Source organism: Bubalus kerabau, chromosome 17 (genome assembly GCF_029407905.1).
Source record: "Bubalus kerabau isolate K-KA32 ecotype Philippines breed swamp buffalo chromosome 17, PCC_UOA_SB_1v2, whole genome shotgun sequence".
Taxonomy (NCBI): Eukaryota; Metazoa; Chordata; class Mammalia; order Artiodactyla; family Bovidae; genus Bubalus; species Bubalus kerabau.
Window position 1 is genome coordinate 38,374,009 of NC_073640.1, and position 14,727 is coordinate 38,388,735.

General features: G+C 43.7%; 1 protein-coding gene across 6 annotated transcripts in view; it reads right to left on the reverse strand.

The window, feature by feature from the left end:
* Positions 1–14,727, reverse strand: part of GFOD2 (Gfo/Idh/MocA-like oxidoreductase domain containing 2) — a 39,856-nt gene that overhangs the window by 19,812 nt on the left and 5,317 nt on the right. Inside the window, exon 1 of one of the 6 annotated variants that reach the window (XM_055552403.1) lies at positions 5,185–5,265. The exons of 3 other annotated variants lie outside the window; for them this stretch is intronic. The gene's annotated coding sequence lies outside the window, so the exon portion shown is untranslated. Of the gene's footprint in view, positions 1–5,184; positions 5,266–14,727 lie in introns of those variants that run through there. 2 more of the 6 variants (XM_055552405.1, XM_055552402.1) reach the window with 2 other exon arrangements.

A 14,727-nucleotide genomic window follows, 5' to 3' on the forward strand; every position in this document is an offset into this window, starting at 1 on the left:
CATGTCCTGAATTCTCTTTAGCTATTTTTGTCACTTTCTGTATTTATAGGTTTTTGGGGGGTTACTTACAGGTCATGGATATTCTGGGACCTTGAAAGTGTAAACTTTGTAGTGCTACGTAAGTAAGATTCTGCTTAAGTTCTGTGGGTCATTCATTACAACAGCTCTAAGGGCCAGGGAGTGAGACAGAGCCACCAAAAGCAACGATGTCCATGTCCTCTCTAAATTCACGCCCAGGGCACACTTCCTCCTCTCTCACATTTCATTTTTTCATGTTCTAATTATATTTGGGTGTATATTTGCACTGGTAGCTTAAAACAACAGAATGGATTAGAAGAAATGTTAATAACCTCTGTTTTATTGACACTGACTCAAAGGGCAGCTTCATCAACACCAATAAATAAAAGGGCAAGAGCCGGCCTCTGAGGAAGCCAGATGGCATGAAGCTAGGCAGGCTTGACTAGGTGTTTTCCTGCTCCGGTAGACAGAGATGGTTTTCCACATTTATTTCAGTGATTACCCTTTCTTACTCCTAACATGGCCTTGTTGCTTGCCCCTAACATCCTTGTACATACCTTTCATGTGCCTCCAAAGATCTCCATAAACCCAGCCCTGCCAAGCTCACCTGCATTCCAGTCACCACAGCCTGGTCAGGAACAAAGCAGGGAAAGCGCCTTGACAGCACCGACTATACACGCTCCAATGAGGCCACAGGTTATAGGGAAGGCAGCACAGAGGTCAGAGGCGTGCATCTGCGGCTAGCCTCGCCTGGGCTCAAATCCTGGCTCCACCTCCTACCAGCTGGGTGATGTCAGGTAAGTTTCTCAATCATTCTGTAAAAGGGGGTTAACTGTATCTACCTCACAGGGTACTTAAGGATTAAATGAGTCAGCCTTCATGAAGCATTTAAAATAGGGCCTAGCCATCATCAAAAAAACCTACAAACAATAAATGCTGGAGAGGATGTGGAGAAAAGGAACCCTCTTGCACTGTTGGTGGAGATGTAAATTGATACAGACACTATGGAGAACAGTGTGGAGATTCTTAAAAAAAACAAAAAAACTAGAAATAAAACTACCATATGATTTAGCAACTCCACTACTGGGCATATACCCTGGGAAAACCACAATTCTAAAAGACACATGTCCCCTAATGTTTATTGCAGCGCTATTTATAACAGCCAGGACATGGAAATAACCTAATGTCAATAGACAGGTGAATGGATAAGCTCAATGGAATATTACTCAGCCAGAAAAATTGCAAATTTGAGTCAGTTCTAGTCAGGTGGATGAACCTAGAGCCTGTTATACAGAGTGAAGTAAGTCAAAAAGAGAATGACAAATATCGTATATTAACGCATATATATGGAATCTAGAAAAATGGTACTGATGAACCCATTCACAGGGCAGCAACAGAGACACAGACATAGAGAATAGACTTGTAGACATAGCAGGGAGGAAGAAGAGGGCGGGATGAGATGGTAGCAGTGAAACACACACTGCCACGTGTAAAACAGAGAGCTAGTGGGGAGGCGCTAGGTAACACAGGGAGCTCAACCCGACCCTCTGTGACAACCTAGCGGGTAAGATGGGGTGGGGGGTGAGAGGGATGCCCAAGAGGGAGGGGACACATGTATACCTATGGCTGAATCATGCTGTTGTACAGCAGAAACCAACACATTGTTAAGCAATTATCCTCCACTAAAAAGAAACAAATAACATCTTTATGAAAATAAATAAATAAAATAGGACCTGGCACATAGGAAGTCACTACATGGATTTTTTTTTAAGCTATATATGACTGACTTAGATATCTCCTCTTCAAAAGCATATAGAAATATGAAGATAATATTCTAAGCTAATATGTAGTGAGTGCAATAGGCCAGGCAGTGTTTAGTGTAAACTATATAGTGTTTAGTGTAATATATAGTATTATCCCTCCAAGTCCACGCCACCCTGTCTTACAGATGAGGAACACAGAATCTTGGGGAGGCAAGGTAACTTTTCCAGGGCTCCACAGCTGGCTTTGTGTAACAGACCTGCCACAACCCGCTGTGAGACCTGGAGCAGGTTACTGAGCTTCTCTCAATTCAGTTCAGTCGCTCAGTCGTGCCCGACTCTTTGTGACCCCATGAATCGCAGCACGCCAGGCCTCCCTGTCCATCACCAACTCCCAGAGTCCACCCAAACCCAAGTCCATCGAGTCAATGATGCCATCCAACCATCTCATCCTATCGTCTCCTTCTCCTCCTGTCCTCAATCTTTCCCAGCATCAGGGTCTTTTCCAATGAGTCAGCTCTTCGCTAAGCCTCCATAAAAATGTGTGTGGAACAGCTCTTGCATCCTTAGCAACAAGCGTGAACCAGGAAAGTTCGTTCTGCTCCCTGGCTTGGCGACCACTTGCCTCAGCTCCGTCACTCAAACCAATACTGCTCTGTTCACACATCACACCTTTACTGAGGGCCCTAACAGGAAGACTGTAATGAATAAAAGATGAAAAGACACAGTCTTCATTATTTCAGGAGCAACCGGTCAGAAAGGGAGTAGGAGCCAGAGCTGGTGGCACAAGTGCTAATCTAAGGAGTGTGGAGGTTGATGGGCGGGTATCCTCGATACTTTTGGTCTGTCCCGCCTTTGCCACCTGATCTCCCTCTGCTCTGCTCTGCCTCCTGTGGATGAGAAGGTCAGTCTCTAGGGACTACATCACGTGGGCTCCAGGCCCTCTGGCTTCCATCTGGGTTCAGCCAATCTCAAGAGGTGATCAGAGCACAGCCAAAAGGTTACAGTACCTGCCTCTCTCCCTACCAGGATGCGGCTCTGGCAGGGGCTGTGATCCTTGACCAAGGTCACATGCCTCAGGAGGATCCCTTTTCCCATAGTCACAGACTATTCTGGGTTCTGGTGCCCCTCCCTTCCCTCATTGCACTTGAGGTGGTACCAGTACCAGCTACAACTGGCCCCTGCCGGTCCTCCAGTGCGCCACCATCCCTTGCAGGTTTCCCTTACCCCGTCACCACTGTAAATAACCCCTCCCTTAAAGGCATTTCCATAACTCTCTGAACGTGCTGGCTGTTTCCTGCCTGGACCCTAACTAACAACAGTGAGTAATGAGAACCACTGAATTTTTTTTTAACTTGAGGTAAGTGGAATAGAGTTCAGGAGACAGACACCGAGAACCAGTTAAGATAAAAATAAGAGATAAGGAGGGTCTGATGGAGGGAATGAAATGGAGCAGAAAGCTATCAATAGGACTTGGGGTTATGAGGGGAGAGGAAAAAGCCAAAAATGGCATCAAATTATAGACCAACATCCCTCATGAACACAGGATCAAAATCCTTAATAAGCTATTAGCATCATCAATATATGATGACCAGGAGAATGTAAGCCTGGTTCAATATTCTAAAATCAATTAGTATACTTCAACATATCAAGCCATTAGATTAGTTATTAAACTGCATTAATTAGGAATGCAAATTAAAACTTATCACAACTACACACCTATTGGAATGGGTAAAATGCAGAAAATCTGATATCAAATACTGATGAGGATATAAAGTTCATGAAAATGAGAAATGGTATCACCTCATCCATCTTCTTTCATCTCCCTCTGCTCCACAATGCCTCAAAGTTTATTGACAGGATATGGGGCTACAGCAATGGTTACCTGCTAGTTTTCTCCACCCCTTGGGACGTCATTCAAATGGACCAGAGGTAAACACTCACGGAGAAAGAGGCAGTCTCCCTTCCCCATGCCTGCTCTTCTAGCGAGGTCTTTGGTGAGAGGAGAATTATAACAGAAGAACTGAGTAGTGTTGTTTTCTGTCATGTTATCCTTTATTCCGAAACAACTCGCAGTATATCCTTAAGCATGCTTTTGACTGACCGTAGTTTTTTTTCAAGGGTCATTACTTGTTCTGGGATTGTGTCTTCCTGATGCCATTAGAATTATCAAGCCATTGAGAAGCTTACATATGGTGGAGCCTGGGTGGTTCCATCCAAGCTATATGGAAACCTATCTATTATAGTTTTCCCTGTAACTACATATTTTTTAATTACAAATTGTGCTTTCTCTTTTTCAGTGCCAGGTTTCAGAAAGAGCCATTAGAGATTTCTAGATAGTTACTGCCTTGTAATAGTATATTTACACTGCAAGCCACACAAATGCAGCCAACTGATTTTCAGCCGAGGTATTATATCAATTCATGGGGAAAGAAAACTCTTTTTAATAAATGGTGTAACAACTGGATATCCATATGGGCTTCCCTGGTAGCTCAGCTGGTAAAGAATCCGCCTGCAATGCAGGAGACTCAGGTTCGATTCCTGGGTCAGGAAGATCCCCTGGTGAAGGGGTAGGCTACCCACTCCAGTATTCTTGAGTTTCCCTAATGGCTCAGACGGAAAAGAATCCGCCTGCAATGCAGGAAACCTGGGTTCGATCCCTGGGTTGGGAAGATCCCCTGGAGGAGGGCGTGGCAACCCAATCCAGTATTCTTGCCTGGAGAAGCCCCATGGATAGAGGAGCCTGGCGGGCTACAGCCCATGGGGTCACAAAGAGTTGGACATGACTAAACGACTAAACACAGCACATGGCAAACAAAAACCCTTGACCCTTCTTTTCTCACTGTGTACACAAAAATTAATCCAAAATGAATCAAAGATCTAAATGTAAAAGCCAGAACCACAGAGCTTCTGGGATTCTCAGGTGGTGCTAGTGGTAAAGAATCCACCTGTCAATGCAGAAGATGCCAGAGAAGAGAGTTCTATCCCTGGGTCAGGAAAAGCCCCTGGAGTAGGAAATGGCAACCCACTCTGGTATTCTTGGCTGGAAAATTACATGGAGAGAGGAGCCTGGCGGGCTACAGTTCATGGGGTGGCAAAAAGTCAGACACAACCGAGTACGCACCCACCATACACGAAGCTTCTAGAAAAACATGTCAGAGAATATTTTCAAGATCACAGGATACATAAAGATTTCTTGGACAGAACACACAAAGCCCTAACCCACTGATGTTAAAAGAATTTCTGCTCATTACAAAAACACATATATATGGAATCTAGAAAAATGGCACTGAATAATTTATTTGCAGGGCAGTAATGGAGAAAAAGACATAGAGAACAGACTTATGGACTTGGGGAGAGGGGAAGAGAGGGCGAGATGTATGGAGAGAGTAACATGGAAACTTACATTACCATATGTAAAATAGACAGCCAATGGGAATTTGCTGTTATGTCTCAGGAAACTCAAACAGGGACTCTGAATCAACCTAGAGGGGTGGAATAGGGAGGGAGATGAGAGGGAGGTTCAAAAGGGATGGGATAAATATACACCTATGGGTGATTCATATTGAGGTTTGACAGAAAACAACAAAATTCTGTAAAGCAATTATCCTTCAATTAAAAAATAAATAAATTTTAAAACATATATATATATAAACCCTCTTAAAAAATAAAGCAATTATCCTTCAATTAAAAAAAATAAATTTTAAAACATATATATATATATAAACCCTCTTAAAAAATAAAGTAAAAGATTTTTTCCATTTTAGGCATATATATGAAACATTAAAATCATGAAAGTAGGAACTGTAAATTTGAGCTTACTATGCTCAAATTTTTATTAAAACTTCTAAATGATTTTCACTATCCCTCTATTTTTACTGTTGTGATCTTTTGGTAAAATATTATAAAAATATAAATTAATAAAGAGAGTACACTGGGTCCAGGATTAAAAAAACCACTGGGACTTGCCTGGTAGTCAGGTGGTTAGGACTCCATGGTTTCACTGCAGGGGGCCTGGGTTCAATCCCTGGTCAGGGAACTAAGATCCCACACTCCTGTGGCAGTCACAAAAAAAAGACGATGACGACGACACAGACACACACAAAAGAATAACCTGATTTTCTAAAATGTCAAAAGATTAGATCGAGTCACACCAAAGATACAAAAACAGCCAATACGCATGTGAAAAGGTGCTCCATATCACTAGTCATCAGGGACATGCAAGCTAAAACCAAACCTTGCTAGAATGGAAAAGGTAAAAAAAGAGAGAGGGAGAGACTAACAATCTCAAAGTCTGGAGAGGATATGGAGCAACAGAACTCTCACACATTGTTGGTGGCAGTGTGAAATAGTACACTTTGGAAAACTGACATTTTCTTATAAAGATATATCAACTCAATGACACAACAACTCCATTCGTAGATATTTACCCACGAAAATGAAAACATATGTCCACAAAACCTTACACAAAATATTCTCAGCACCTTATTCATCTTAGCCCTAAATTGGAAATCAACCCAAATGCTTAGGAATAGGAGATTAGATAAATAAATTATGGTATGGTCATACAATGAAATACAGAAAAAAGCAGCAAAAATTAATGAACTACTAATGCATGCAACCACATGCATGAATCTTAAAAATATTACTTTGAGTGAAAGACGCTAGGCGCACACACCCAAAAAAACAGTCCTTACTGTAGGACCTCATTTACTTGAAGTACAGGCAAACTTACTGTTAGCAACAGGAGTCAGAAGTGATAGCGGGATGGCTGGTGGGTGGGGAGGTGGCGCAAGGAGGTGTGGGACTGACTAGAAAAGGGCATGAGGAAATGAATGAGGATGGAAATATTCTATATCTTGCGTTGCACTGTGGTTACATGGGGATATATTTGTCACAATTCATCAAGTTGAATACTTAGGATCTGTGTATTTAATTGTATGTAAATTTTACATCAATTTTTAATTACTGTAAGTTATGGCTGAGGGCATAGAACAACCTATTTGCACCATGTGGATTTACATCTATAATCAAATTAAATGGACATTGTGAATTAAGTCTCTTTCCTTTAAACACAAAACCTGAAGTTGTTTGCACGCCAGTGACTATTCACATAGCTTTACATTGTATTTACAACTATTTACATTGTATTAGATATTGTAAGTAATTTAGAGATGACAAAGTATACAAGAGGATAAGTATATGTCATATGCCATTTTATATGAGGGGCTTGAGCATCCGTTGAGCACTTTTTCTATGTTCTAGTGGCTCAGACAGTCAAGAATCTGCCTACATTGATGCAGGAGACCCAGGTTTGATCCCTGCCTGAGTCAGGAAGATCCCCTGAAGAAGAGAATGGCAACCTCCTCCAGTATTCTGGTCTGGAGAATCCCATGGACAGAAGAGCCTAATGGGCTACCGACCATGGGGTTGCAAAGAGTTGGACACGACTGAACGACTAACACTTTGAGCATCTGTGGATTTTGGGATCCCAAGGGGTTTTGGAACCAACCCCAGCCTCCTAGATACCAAGGGAGGACTGTATAAAGACAATGGCTGAAGCCAAGCAGAAGCCAACGATCTAGTGAGTGTGGGCACTTGCTGAGGATCAGAAGGTTGCCCTTTCCCATAGCCAACATCAAACTAGGCAAGCTGCTGAGCTGCCGGGGTTAGGCAAATCCTCAGCACTCACGAACAACTCGTACTCAGGAAGTGAGGGCTGAAAGAGGGGTTCTTCTCTGGTATTGCTGCAGGCAAGCCAAGGAAGGATGGCTGTAAGTGAGAAATAACATGCAACAGGTTGCGGCTGCAGCTGGACAGGTTGGGCAACAGGTTGGCTCATCACATGGGTAGGAAGCCTAAGCTCAGCTTCCACCCCCACCACACCCCAGAACCAGCCCATGGCTGGAATTCCCCAGCGGGGCACCCTCTGGGCACCCTCGACAGATTTGGCGGCGGGCCTCTGCCCTCTCAGACACATTCCCAGGTGCCAGCGTCAAGGGGCTTGTTTGGGAATTAGACTTTTCTGTGGATGAATTTCTTCAGTAATTGTATCTTAATATAAAATACTCTAAAATAAAGCACTGTGGCCAATGATGCGGCCAGGACCCTAATTATTAAGTGAGTTGGGGCCTCAATCTAACTTTATTTGTTTGTCAGGCCACACAGCTCGCAGGATCTTACTTCCCCAACCACGGATTGAACTCATGCCCTCAGCACTGAAAGCAGAGAGTCCTAACCACTGGACCACCAAGGAAATTTCCAATCTAATTTTGAAGTAGATTGTGACATTGGCTGTTTCTTCCTACCTCTCTGGCCATTTCTCTGCTTGTTTCTCCTGATGAGGACTGTGGTAACCATGGCTCTTGCCTCAAGACTGATGAGTCTATTCATATTCACTCTCATAGCTTTAAATACTATCTGTTCTCTGATGACTTTCAAAGCTGTCAGCCAGGTCCTCTTCCTTGAGCTTCAGACTAGCATAAACAACCACCTATCTGATGTACATTTCGACTTGGTGTCCAGAACTAAACTCCTGATGTTTCTCCCCACCAAACTCACTTTTCCCCACAGAAACTGGTAACACAAATTTTCCAGCTGTTTAAATCAAAAGCTTGGAGTAATCTTTGATCCTTCTTTTTCTCATACGTCTCATCCGATCCGTAAAAACATGTCTTAGTGGCTGTCTCTCTTCAAAACACACCCTGAATCTGAGCACTTCCCACTACTTTGCTGCCACCGCCTAGATTCCAGTCACTGTCCTCTCTCCTGTGCTACTGTGAGAGCCCACCTGGTCTTCCTGGTCTCCCAGGGCAGATTCTACCCTGCCCCTTCTTGTACTGTACTCCCAGTTTACTCTCATCTAGCACTGAGGGCGATGCCATTAAAATGTAAGTCAGATCATGCCACTCCTCTGCCCAAAGGCTGCATAGGCTTTGCATCTCTTCCTGGGTCAGGAAGATCCGCTGGAGAAGGGATAGGCTACCCACTCCAGTATTCTTGGGCTTCTCTTGTGATTCTGCTGGTAAAGAATTTGCCTGCAATGCACGAGACCTGGGTTCGATCCCTGGGTTGGGAAGATCCCCTGGAGAAGGCAAAGGCTACCCACTCCAGTATTCTGGCCTGGAGAATTCCATGGAATGTATAGTCCATCGGGTCACAGAGTCGGACACGGCTGAGTGACTTTCACTTTCACTTTAGCATAAAAGCCAAGGTTCTTCCTCTGACCTACAAAAGGCCTGTCTGCCCCCTATCCTCTTTCTGACTTTACATCCTATTTCTCTTTCCCTTGCTCACTCAACTCCAGTTACCATGGTTCGCTGCTGTGTGTATCGCAAACATTCCAGGTATGTCTCTGTTTCAGGGTTTCTGTGCTGGTGGTTCCCTCTACTGTACTGATGAGATCAACTGGGTCTACATACTCCCTCACTTCCTTCAGGTCTCTACTCAAATGCTGTCTTATTAGAAACAGGTTTATCCTCCCATTGTTAGTCTCCTACCACGCCTCCTAGAATGCTCCTTGAGAAAAGGGAATTTTTTGTCTGTTTTGTGCACTGCTGTACCCCCAAGTTCCTTCCCCCAAGGCCTAATATGCAGTGGGTGCTCAATAAATATTTGCTGGAAAAAGGTGAAAAGATTCCAGACCTTGCTCCTGTATAGTTAATCAATAAACCAAGATATATATACTGAACTCATCAAAACTGTAAATAATTCTGTACAATCTTGGGGTATGTTCACAAATGTAATAAAGAGAGTACTTATGCTGATAATTAAATAGTTTGAGGCAGAATCTGGTATAATGGTTTAGGAAAGAAAACATCATAGAATAGCTCTGCCTGCCAGCTGGGATTAGGAAAATGAGCCGAGGCTCTCAGTCTTAAACTACAACTTGACCTGTCAAGAGGGTGCCTGCAACCAGAACTGTCTCTCCAACTACCCCACCTCCTCACATAATGTGACTCATGCTTATCTGTTAGCTCCTTATCTGTTAGTCCCCTTGTAGTCAAGCTTCCTCCTCTAACAGAAGCATACTCTACGTCAAGCCTTGCAGGATCCCAGTGACCTAGCACGTAGGGGCTATGTTCAGTCAAATGCCAACAATCATGAAGGGAAAGGAAGTGACAGTGGACTCAAGTGATGGTGATTCCAACCTGACCATCTGATAAGGAATCACTCTAGCTGCACTGAAGCTTTCCTGCCCCCATGGCCAGTCTATCCCTATGTCCCACCAACTGGACATCCGAATATCCCTTGATTTCCATCCACTGCTCTGGTTCCATAAACCAGACGGTTTTCCTGAATTGGCCATTTCTTCCCCTAGCCTCTCTAGGATAAAGCCCAGATTCCCTGATGGGCTCTCCCCAGCGTGGGTTGGACCTTTCCCCATCTCTCCACCTTACCACTTTCCCCTTACACTGCACTCAGCTCAGTATGCTGGCAGCTACCACATCTAACTCCTTCAGTTTTGCTCTGAGGTTCTGGTCCAAACTATTTGCTCTGCCTGCAATAATTTTTTCTTCAATTTCTCAGGATAACTCCTTCTCAGATTTGTTATGTCTCCACTTAAACACCACTTCTTCAGAGAAGCTGTGCCTGAGCTCTGTCTTTCACAGTGCCCATCACACTCCACTGGGATCTGTCATGATGTCAAGAGGCTGCCTGTCTCACACAATGCTGTCACCAGGACTGAGCAGCACCCGACACTGAGTAGGTGCTGAGTGATGACTGAGGAATGAGTAAGTGTGAGAACACAGAAATCAAGAAGTCAGGTCAAAGCCTGTGTGGCAGCTGCACCAACTAGAAGGCAACAGCTTTTCCTGCTCAAGTCCTTCTTTTCCTTCCTATTTTAAATAAAATGTTTTAAAATCTTAAAGAGGATAAGATTGGTTTTTTTTTTGGCAATGCTGGGGGCTTGTGGAATCTTAGTTCCCCAACCAAGGATTGAACCTGGGCCTTGGAAGTGAAAGCAACAAATTCTAACCACTGGACTGCCAGGGAATTCCCTGAATATAAGCTTCTTTGAATGATGTTCCAGAACTGATATGATAACCATCACCCTAGGAGAGGGGTGCCATGATGTTAACATCCAGTTGCAAAGAGATCTAGATTTATAACATAAGAGCATAATTCCTGAGCACACTAAAAGGAGACAAAATTAAAAGGTAAAGGTAAATGTTAAGTTTAATTCTCATTTTGCAAAACCCAAGAATCTGGTGGGGGAAATAAGTAGTCTTTCATGTGGTCATCAACATCAACCATGTACTAAGAACCAAGAGCCCACCTTCCAGGCCACCCCCACAACACCTGGAAACTGAGCCACTCTGATAGACAGACTGTTGTTGCATGGTCAGTAGAGCTGGACCCAAAGAGGAAAGACAACCACACCTCAGCACTGGAGCTCAGCCAGGAGCTGGGGGGAGTCTGCAGCCTGAGTTCTGAGCTGCGTTTTCACAGCCAAGGGACTACCTGCGGTACCGTTAGAGGTCCCCATGAACCAGCTTGTACTCCCAGTCTGAAAGGGTAACATGCTTTCTGCAGTTTTCAGATAAAAGAGAAAGTATGTCTTTATCTACATTTATGTTTCCACTGAAAAATAAAAGTCTAACTAAACAAACAGGTATTGAGTTTTACAAAGGAGTTATGATAAATGTCCCTGGATCTCAAAAAATCCAAAGATCCTGTGGAGAAGGTTTCATTTTCCTACAATTTGTTTGTCATACACGGACTCAGTGACACAGATGTCGCTGCCTTCTCACTGACTGCAAAAACGTGACAAAGGAAAGAAAGACTCCTCCTCCAATTCTGCAAGCCGACATGGAGGTAAACTGCTAAGCAACCACCAGATCTCGAGAGCGCACACCCACACCCAGCCAAAGATGCCGGCTCCCGGGCTCTGTGCTGCCGTCACAGTGTCCTAAGAGGGACATTAGCGAAAGGCCTAATGACCTGTCTAATGAGGCATAACTACCCAGTGGACAAAAAGGTCAGCTAAAATTGAGTCATGAAGGAGACGTAAATTTAACTAACACCCACAGAGGTATCTGGATCATGACCTACCTGGTCTGAAAGTTAGTTTCAGCTGATGGTTACAGTAAGAAAAAGTACTTTGCTACCAGTTATATTAAATATTGCTTCTGAAAGTCTGGCAATAACAAGATGACTATTTTCCTGAGACTGCTTTAACAGCAAGTTCTAGACTGACACTGACCTGAAAATTCCATCCTCATCCCTACTCTCACAGAGCAATGTTATCTAACCCTTCAATTTCACTCTGACCTCCAGGCAAACATACTCAATTGGCCCTGTACCAACCTATCAGCTTCTTCCAACCCAAATTTATCTTTCCTTTCCTTCTCCTGTGTGCCCTCACCCCCATTTAATGGCATGATACCCAGTCACCAGAGTTCTTTCCTCATTCATTCCCCAGTATCTGTGAGGGCAACAATGGGTCAGGCATTGTGCCATAAGGTGGGGCACAGGGCAGTGATCCAGACAGGCCAGGTCCCAGGAGCTTAGTTCCCATTTCTTGCTACACCCACAGCTGAATACCAAGGAGTGATTTGACAGAGGGAACACAATGACAAAGGCATGTGACAAAGACCCTGCCTTTGCTGAGGTAAAGTACACTTGGCCACGATGCCTGTGAAGTACCCAGCCCTAGAGAGAGGTGTATTTTACATGTAATCCTGAGAAGACAATGAGTTTTTAATTATACTCATAAAATATTTTTCAACATGAAAACCGAACTTACTAAAGTTTTGTGTTTTCTACCTTCTATATGGATACAAGTATCCTGTTGCTGTGAAAATGGCTATTTCTATGGCAGCAAGAGACACTTCAGAGTCACCTAATCTGCCTTCCTTCAGATTTCGGGTATAGGGTGTTCTTAGGGCACCCCAGAGCACAACAACCCTGACTGGTGTTCTCTAACTCTGTTATGTGGCTTCTGGTCACCAGGAAGGTTAAGTAGCTCTCCTGTGAATGGAAATGCCCGGTGTCCTTCACAAACATCAAAAACTGCTTACCAACTAGGCCACGATTATGCTCAGCTGTAGTTTAACAATGTTCTAGCTATTAATTGTGACATGTAAAATAATCTAATCTCAGGACAGTCTTTGCCACACCAACCCCCTTTTCCTGTTTTCCTTTTGGTTAATGTGTAATGAAGGAGGTTGGTTATAAAATACAGAATGTATCTGGGATATGCCCACCTGAAAATAGCCATTCATTTGAGTATTTTATAATTTTCTGATTATTGTTTAAATGATGCTCAGTGTCTTACTATGAGACTCTACGGTCTTTCAGGACCAAGACTGTGTAATTAAGGAGATCACAGGTCCCTGAAACTTAACACTTCAAGGTATTTTGCTAACATTCCTATAATACTTGAAGGCATTTAAATGTTCTTTGCACAACAATCTTAGCATATTAGGGATATTAAGCAGTGAAGGGGCTTCCCTGGTGGCTCAGTGGTAAAGAAATCTGCCTGCCAGTGCAGGAGACACAGATTCCATTCCTGGTCTGGGAAGACTCCACATGCAAGGAGCAACCACGCCCGGGCACCACAACTACTGAACCACATGCCGCAACTACTGAAGCCTGGGTGCCTAGAGCCTGCGCTGCGCAACTAGAGACGCCAGCGCAATGAGAAGCCCGTGCGCCACAACTAGGGAGCAGCCCTCACTCACCACAACTAGAGAAAGCCCAAGCAGCAACGAAGACCCAGCACAGCCATTAAAAAAAAGAAAAAGTAGCGAAGCAAGGAGAAACAAAGACAGCAATTTTGAAAGAATAACCACTATGACCAGGAGCAAGCCCTGGGCTGGGGCAACCAAAACAGCCATTTGAGCACAATAATTTAATTTTGAAAATAAGATCTGATGAGAAATACGACGTTCAACCCTTGCCCCCATTACTTCAAAAAACAACAACAATAACAACAACCAGGCTTTGTCCCCTTAGTCCCTGGCACAGGAATATGAGTGCAAAAGGCTGACAAGTAACAGGAAGTACAGCTGATCTCTCCACCATCCCCCATCTCCCTGACAATGAGAGGATGCCTGGATGACAAATGCATATCTCACACGCTCCCAGAGCCACCCCCAGAGAGGCCCCTCTGAGACGATAACCATTTCCTAGCAGGAACCACCACTGGGCTGCAGAAGCCATTAACCATGTGGAACATCCTCCAATATGCTGTGGGATGCAGAAACACAAAGCCATCCGTCAGCAAGCACCCAGAGACCCTAAGGGTCAAAACTATTCATCAACAAGCACCAAAGAAAGTCTTAGAAAGCAGTGTAAGAGCTCTATGGTCACCTTTCAAATACATACAAGTGAATTCATTATCCTAGGGAACAACACTGCTGTTTGGTTCATGACACCTGAGTGAGGAAACATCGGTGCTTCCTGGTCCCTGCCATCATTCTCCCTCCACTTAAAAAAAAATAAAATTTATTTGGCTGTGCCGGGCCTTAGGTGCAGCATGCAAAGTCTTAGATGTGGTATGTGGGATCTAGGGGCTTCCCAGGTGGCTCAGATGGTAAAGTGGGATCTAGTTCCCACACCAGTGATTTAACCTGGGCCCCTATATCGGGAGTGTAGAGTCTCAGCCATTGGACCACGTGGGGAGTCCCCCTCCACCACTTTTAATTCAGTCAGAGCAAGAAGAGGCTGAAGGCCCGCAGAGAGAAAACAAGTTCAGTATCATTCTTTACACAAGCAAGAAACTTTTAGGAAGTTGTTTTTTTTTTTTTTTTAATATTCACTCACTACAGAAAATTCCTATGTGTTCTTCTTACACTCTTTTTTGCTAAGTTTTACATTCGTTCAATGTACTTGTAATCAAATTATATTCACAACTTTGTTCCTGATTTTTTTCACTTACTATTTTGACATAAGCATTTTTCACGTTATCACAGTTTTTAAGGATTACTAATTATCTGAACCA